Here is a 7,828-nt window from a genome sequence, read left to right as displayed (position 1 = left end):
ACACACGCCGAGGACTCTTTTCTTTCCACCATTGGTGAAAACCGTCCAGTAACTTTTAGGTAGTGAAAAGCTCACCCTGAAAACTGAAGGTTCTCACCTAATTTAACGCGATCCCCCTGGCCTAGCCTGGCCGGCCTCGGAAGCCTGCAGTGTGGAGCGGATGTGCCATATTTAGCCTCTTCTCTTTCCTCGCCATTCCCTCCTTCCCACATTCAGTATTTGCCTCTGGCTCCTACAGGGAGTGGGAAAGGAGAAGTCTTCATTGATTAGGGCAGCGCTAATCTAACATCGGTACCCTTTGGGTGTGGTAGACATCCACAGTGGATGCTCTCATAGGATACTACTGTGAGTTCTTGCAAGTCTGCTGGGGACCTCCAGCTGCAGTTCGCTGACGTGGGTTGTGTCTCCTTTGCTTTTGTCTCTCGCTCCTTTCCCTTATATTCAGCATCATACATCCAGCTTTTTTTTGGCTGAGGTGCCTCATCCCAGACTACAAGTCCCCTAGGGAGGGGTCCTTTACAAGATCGGTAGTGGCTAACTCCCTTTTGTAGGGTCTACATACGGCCCACAGGAAGTATATGCATTTACCCGGTTGGTGGAGATGCAGCTTGCTCCGTACTCTGCTCTCTATGACTTCAGAAGTATAGGATTAAAGTAGTGGTACTCGATGCGGGGCAGAGAACGAGGGACAGGGGTAGTTTGGTTGTCACAACTGAGGTGGGGGAAATGCTACTTGAATCTAATGAGTATGATGCGCAACATCCTGCAACGTACAGGACAGCTCCCACAGCAGAGAATTATTCCCCAAATGTCATAGCTCAAGGCTGACAAGCACCAGATTAGAGAAGCAATATCCAGGTCTCTATAAAGTCTATAACATCCCCCAAGAGTTAAAACTGAATTAGAACGAAAACAGAAACTGAGCGTGTCATCACGTGACTCTCCTCTGGCATTTCCAGAAGATCCGGTCTATTTATTCCCTGTCCCTGTGCATGAGATCATTCCTAGATCTAGTCATAAAATTATAAGATATCCTCACAAAGTATGCTCTAGCTACCCACAAAGATGTCCCTCGATGTTAGATCAACTTCTCATTAAGGGAATTTTGCGAACCTTAAGCTATCTCCCTACTTTGCATTTCTGTAAGCCCACTTAGCGTTGCACCCGAAAATAGGAAGATGAGTCAGCACTGCATCTGAAAATAGGATGATTAGTCAGAAAGCAAAAATGAGCATTTCTTGGGTACTTGATTGGAGGGCAAAGGGATTAATCACCAATCGCAGTTGCATTTTGAAAGACATTCTAGTAAAAAGTAGGGCACAAAGGTACTTGCAGGTAGTCAGGAACGCAAGGGCCCCCGACCGCGCTAGTAACGGTGAAGGCATGAAGGAGGGCAAGGCTCAGCCTCATCAGTCAAGTCCCTCACGCTTCGGCCAAGGAGGATGACATTTCGATTTAACTAATAGGTAGGGTGGGATGAATGGCATTACATTAAGTTGGGGATGCAGAGAATTGTCTGATTTTATAAATCTAGTCATTGTCATCTCACTTGTATTTCAGTCGTTACCAGGTAACTGACAGACAGTGAGCAGCAGACTCTCTGAGAATAGAGAATAGATTTGGCAATGCCATAAGGTAGCCGTTGTGGGATGTGATCTATAAGGAAAAGGTGTTGCATTGTAGTGGAAAGAAATCAGAATGTGTGCAGCTGCAAACGCGGGGTTTTTGAGAAATATGTAAATAGAGCAACGAAGCATAAACATGATGAGGAAATGGGGTGGGCTAAACCCTGCAGAAGTTACAGTAAACATGGTTTGTTTAAAAAACAGAGATGGTCCTTGTAACCTCAGCTCTTGTGGGTGCAAACGGCCTATGTCTGATTCCAGTCTGTGGTAGCAAGACCCTCCTTTACCTTAAATAAACAGGAAATTACAACTAAAGAATGCACTGTAACAGGGAGTAACCCGATCTGTATCGCCCTGCACACTGCGCTCCTGGATTTATATATAAATTCTCCAGAGCTTTCTATGGTCAAAGGCTAGATCTGTTTATCTCTGCACTGGGTACTTGGGAATTAAGACAAAATTAAGGAAATAGCTTACTGTTACAGCAAAGGCTCTGAGTGTAATGTTTATAATACGACATTCCTTTCCTTCGAAAATGTGGGAAACTGTGTTGTGGGAACTTTTAAAACGATACACAGAACAGAATGTTCATTCTGCAGAGCGCCCCGTCCGCCCTCCCCCGCACCTATGGCTTGGAGCAGGAGTGTCGTGTCCAGCGGGCCAGTGTGAACTGAAGGCGAGGGCCTTCTAGAAGCTTCCGCGTGCCTGGAGTTCTCCAGATTCACTTTCCGTCCCACTTGAAGAGTTTGCCTTTACAGAAACAGGCTCGGGAAATGCTTGCCCTGAACCCCCGTTCTGAGCCTTTGTTCGGGGCAGCTGTGACCCTCCTCACACAGAGCATGCATCTGGGGCACTGTTCTTTAGGGAGTCTCTGAAACATCCAAGGCAGAAGCCAGAGGTGACCTCCAAGCGGCCCTGAGACCTGCTCCGGGCTGAGCAGATCGGAAGTGAGCTGTGACTGGGACAGCAGTGGCACCCCGGACTTCCGGTGCTAGAGAGAGGCTCAGGGTTCTGTCTGTTCCTCCACCAATGCTGGTGGTCTCAGAACGCCCCTAGCCGTGTTCAGAGACCCACATGGACCCACATGGACCCACATCAATCTGAGGGTCCTCTCGGTCAACCTAGTAATAGAAACCGAGCCTGAGGATACCCGATCTAAAGGAAAGAAAGAAAGACAGTCCACATGTACACATTTTTCTGGAAGCCTCGGAAAGGCGGCCTGAGTTCCCAATGCACCCTTCGGAGCAGCCTAATACCACTTTAGCTTTGAGTATTTGAATCCTTGTGCAAAGAAAACACGCTGCTTATCACAGAAACACAAACAGAACTAAGACCAACTTCGAGTAAAAAGCAAACCCTACAATCACCCGACGTTTGCATCTAGCAATTCCACTCACTACTGGTGCAGCCTCAGGCTGTTATGTAACCTTTCTGTGACACGGTTATATCTTCTGAGAGAGGGATTGAAAGTATTACCTTTCTTGTTGGGATACAGACCCCTGAGTCCCACTCTTAGAGAAGCGGGGTGGGGGGGGAGGTGCGGGGTAATGGCCCAGGAACCTGCATTCCTGGAAAGTTCCTCATCTGATTCTGAGGCACAGCCAGACAGACATAGGAACCACCAGTGGCAATTGTTCCAAGAAAATAAAACTACTACCTAAGGGAAATAAAACATTCACACTCGGCATGAACTCAAACCAGGTATCAACCTGGAGAATACTATTTTAATTCAAGAAAGGTTTCAATTGAGCATGTACTATTTTACAGGCTGAGATTAAGAGGGAAAAAGGTAGTAAACTCTGGCTGCTGAAAGGATTTTCTCAGCTAATTGGTGTGAAGTCCTCAGAACAGCACTGGGCGCACAGTAAATGCCCAGGATATGTCAGCATTTTAGTATTGAGTAGAAATTATATTGATTAGTTTAGGAAAATTGTGATCATTAAAATGGGGAGTGATCAGCTCTTTATGTGATCAAAATGTCTTTTAGAAATTATAATACGTAAGCATCAAAGCATATTAAAACTTCATCCAGTATGTTAACTTCTTATGTATGTTTTCCCACCAAACAGTTGTGGATAATTCTCTCTCACTTTTTCCTTGTTAAAACTGATGTTGATAAACCTTTCTACCCTTCTGAAAAGCAAATACCGAAAATTGTCTGGAAAAGGTATTTGTTCTCATTCGAGGAAACTGGAGCTGGGGAAACCCTTGAGATCACCTAGTCTGTCTCTGGCACAAATGTTAGAAGAGTATTTTGAAACGCATACCAATTAAACACACATATTGTTACTAAAATCCCATAAACTTTTCCCACCTTGTAACTGTTTATAGTACAAGGTAGATCTGAAATAGGCATGGTGAAGGTATTAAGGCGGGAAGATGTAAAATATTTGCTTCTGATTGCTTCATTTCCCTAAGAGACCAGCTCATTCGAGTTTCAGGGTGTCCGTGTTCTTCCATGAAGCCTTTTGCACCTTGCAGGCATCAGCCCACTCACTTCTTCCCTGCTCTTAGTTGGGACAAGGTGACATTTCTGAGCCGACGCAAAATGACTAAGTTTCTTTTAGTAATATCAATCGGGTGCTGGGTCATTAATGCAAGATCACTTTGTGACTCTGCTCAATGATTTTAACCTTTTCTTCTCCCCAGGGTGTCCCCTAGCCGGAGCACCGCCCACTATCAAAACTTGGTTATAAATCACGGTTATTTGCCCACTGACCCTTCTTACACAGCCAGAAAGAATCTGCCAGCTCCGAGGGCTCAGGGCTAACTTAGACAGTGTCCCTGCGGGTGATGAATCTTTATGGATGCCTTATCTTATATTTCTAATAGCACAGCTTGGGCTCTGTTTTACTGAAGCTGTTTATATATCTAATCAGAGTGGATCAGGAAACGTGGTTGACAGCACAGGGCTGCCTGAGAAACATAATATTTGCTGGCCGGCATGAAGGCAACCTTTCCGTTTAAAGGCATGATCGATGAAGTGTGCCTGAGGCTCTGTTTAGAGTTAGAGAAATAACGCGCTGGTGGCCACATTCATCCTGACCAAATCGGGTTCCCCCACATGAGCTGCAGTGAAAAGCTTTCCAAAAAACCGATGACAGGATTAAACACGACCAGCTCTTCACGTGCCCCTCACGTGCTCGTTGGTCCCGGGCTGGGAAGGGACGTGGGCTCTGGTCTGACCAGGAGGAGGATGGCCCCGCACTCTGCCCGGCCACTAACAAGGTGTGTGGCCTGTGGCTAATTATTTTCTCTCTCTAAGACTTTGTTCCACCATTTGTAAAATGGAGATGCATGAGTCAGAGTTCTCCAGAGAAATCTCTGGGGAGAGAGGCAGGAAGGGGGGGAAGGAGGGAGGGGTGGAGGAGGGAGATTGAGATTTTAAGGGGCTGGCGCCCATGAGGGCAGGAGCTGGCTGTCGGAAGTCTGCGGAGCGCACCTGCGGGCTGTAGCCAAGTCCAAGGCAGTCTGGAGGCAGAATGCCTCTTCCTCAGGAACTTATTTCCTTAAGGAAGGTACTTTGCTTTACTCAAAGTCTATAGATTTAAGTTAATCTCATCTAAAACATACCTGCACAGCAACATCTATGCTGATGTTTGGCTCAGATCTGGGTACCAGGCCTGGCCAAATGGACACACAAAATCAACCATTGCAGGGGATCATAATAATACCTTGCTCAGAGAGGTTTGGGGACCGTGACGTGCTAACGCCTGTGAAACACTTTGCACAGGACTGGATGACTGACTCTGTGTCCCAAGACTTTAGGCAGATTCGATTAATGATTTAAGATTAAATTTTAGAATAGAAAAATGCGACTTATAATTGGGTATAATTCAGAGTTACCACCTGACAGCATCTGCTTAAATCCTTTCTCAGCCACACTAAAGAGTCCCCAGTGATAAGCACTGGGGTCCCTGGAAATTGAGGGGCGACACATTTGGAACAAAAGCATGTTCGTAAGCTCATTGACTTTTTAAAGACTTACCTGCCGCTCTCGAAAAGCAATAAAGAAGCTTTGTGGGTACGGTCAACTTTTCGTGGGTGTATTCACACCATGTGGCCCGGCCCTGGAGCCAGGAGTAAGTCACTGGCTCCTTCGACATTGTCTCACGAGCCCTCGCCCCAAAGTTAGAAAATGGTGCTTAACAATGTGCCTTCCATGGACGTCTTTCTCTCCGAGGTATGAAATACGACCTCGAGGAAAGCTTTGTTGTTTCCATTTCAAGGTCCTTTTGTGAGCGGAGAAACTGGGCAGTTACTGGTGGAATGCTACCTTTCCAAGATTTATTAGGAGTCTGGAGGGCTCACTACACTCGGAGGTGGCTTTTGCATCCTACAGCACTCAAGACTGATTTAATTTCATGTCAGTCCTGGAACTGCAACCACAATATGAACTGCAAGTTTATAAATTGCTCCTTGGAGCAGCTGCCCTTGCAGGTGAGGGAGGCAAACGGGGTGGAAAAGCAGAGGAAGCTGGAAGATTGAGAATCGGTACACACACGGAGCGAGCAGATCCATTTCACCAAAGCACTGGAGTTCTCATCTGTCCCCAAGTTCACCCCCAAGCCCTTTATTTCCCTCGCGTTTGTCTCCTGTTTAAAATATTCTTATTTTTCCAGAAGGATGTCAGATGGGATAGTGAGGGAGGAACTGGACTGTGCTACCATAGTATGTAGGGTCTTTTGGATTTTTTTCAAAGACTGTTTCATCAAAGTTCTGCTCATGGGAAACTCAGAATAAACAAGGTAAAGGCTAATTTACGTCTCCTCTCAAACTGATGTCACTGAGAAAACAAAGTTAACAGTCAGAGGCACTGAATTCTCACAGGAGCTGGAAAGTGTGGTTTGGTTTCATTACGTCTTTTAAGTCATGCCTTCAAATAAGCAAGCAACAGACAACGTTTCTGGAAGGAAACCACACATCGAGTATCCAGATAAATCTTCTAATAGGACATCGCAGTGGAGCGCTGTCTTTGAGGGTGGTTGCAGCCTGTCCCCTTTTGTCACCTGAAATTATTCGGGGCCAAGCATTTGTGAATAACGTGGGGACAGCCTTACCTTGGTGCCAGGATGGTCATAGTTTGAAAGGTATTTCCATGCATCGGAATGCATGTCTGTGGTTAATTCTAAAAATAAAATTAAAAAATAAAAAATAAATTTCTTGCAGAAGAAATGTAATCGAACAGTAAAACTAAAAAAGACAAATAATAAACATCAGCAGAGGTTACAGATGTAATTTCCAGATCTGAGGTACATCCTCTTAGACCATTCACTGCACTCATTATAATGCATCAACTAATACAGATCCATATAGTTATATGGTCTCAATATTTTGTAGAGAAATATGTTCTTTGTGCCAATCGCATTACAGATATTTAGATTTCTAGACTATAATTTTGTATGCTTATACTTACCCTGGCTTATATTTGGTGTCTGCACAGCACTATATTGGGTATTTTAATAATTAGAGAATGAGAAGATAGAATCATAACTATACGTTTACAAATATCTAGACTTACCAACATCTACCACCCTTATGAAGAGAACACATTGATGTAAATTATAACACATGCGTGGACACACACACACACACACACACACACCTATAACTTGTGCCAGGTAAAATCTGGCACGGCTTTACATTACTCGTGTGCTGTGTGCTCATTGCTGTTCCCTTAAAAAAAAGAACTTCCTATGTGTTATCTCTGACCTGAAATCAAGCACAGAAGAGCCACGATAAATATTATTTCTTGTCCCAAACTTCAGAGTAGAAATGTGGGTTTCTTTCCATCTGGATCTACTGTCGCCCGCCCAAGCTGCATTTGTCAGCGTCACACAGTGACACGAGAATTTCTCCAGGTGGGGTTCGAACCACGCAGGCATTCGGATGCATTTCTCACACCTAGGCTGCACGTTTGCTTTGAGGCTGAGCGTGAGGCTAGCCAGGCACTGGACACTCACCGAAGGGATGGGAGGGAGGGCTTAAAACCGTGTATTTATCTCGTTCCGAAACACTTCCATCACTCCTGGTTGGGCAATACTGTGATTGTACTAAATGCCACTGAATTTTTCACTTTAAAGTGGTTATTTTTATGTTATGTGAATTTCACCTAAATAATTTAAAAATACCTTTGCCCACAGAGCAGTCACCTAAGTGTCCAGCAATGTCCTGTCTTTCTCTCCTTCCCTGCTCCCTTGTTT

The 7,828-nt window shown here is 45.0% G+C and overlaps 1 long non-coding RNA gene across 1 annotated transcript in view; it reads right to left on the bottom strand.

The window, feature by feature from the left end:
- Nucleotides 1-178: 178 nt before the first annotated feature.
- The window catches only part of LOC111744096, a 32,561-nt gene continuing 24,911 nt past the window's right edge, over nucleotides 179-7,828 (bottom strand). The window contains exons 2-3 of the long non-coding RNA XR_002782001.1: nucleotides 6,686-6,753; nucleotides 179-232 (exon numbers count right to left, since the gene is read on the bottom strand). This is a non-coding gene — a long non-coding RNA (uncharacterized LOC111744096). The remainder of the gene's footprint in view (nucleotides 233-6,685; nucleotides 6,754-7,828) is intronic.

This window comes from Pteropus vampyrus, unplaced genomic scaffold, assembly GCF_000151845.1.
Source record: "Pteropus vampyrus isolate Shadow unplaced genomic scaffold, Pvam_2.0 Scaffold127, whole genome shotgun sequence".
In the NCBI taxonomy this organism is placed as follows: domain Eukaryota; kingdom Metazoa; phylum Chordata; class Mammalia; order Chiroptera; family Pteropodidae; genus Pteropus; species Pteropus vampyrus.
Note: the sequence above shows the minus strand (reverse complement) of the source record. Positions and strands in the feature narration are given on the sequence as shown.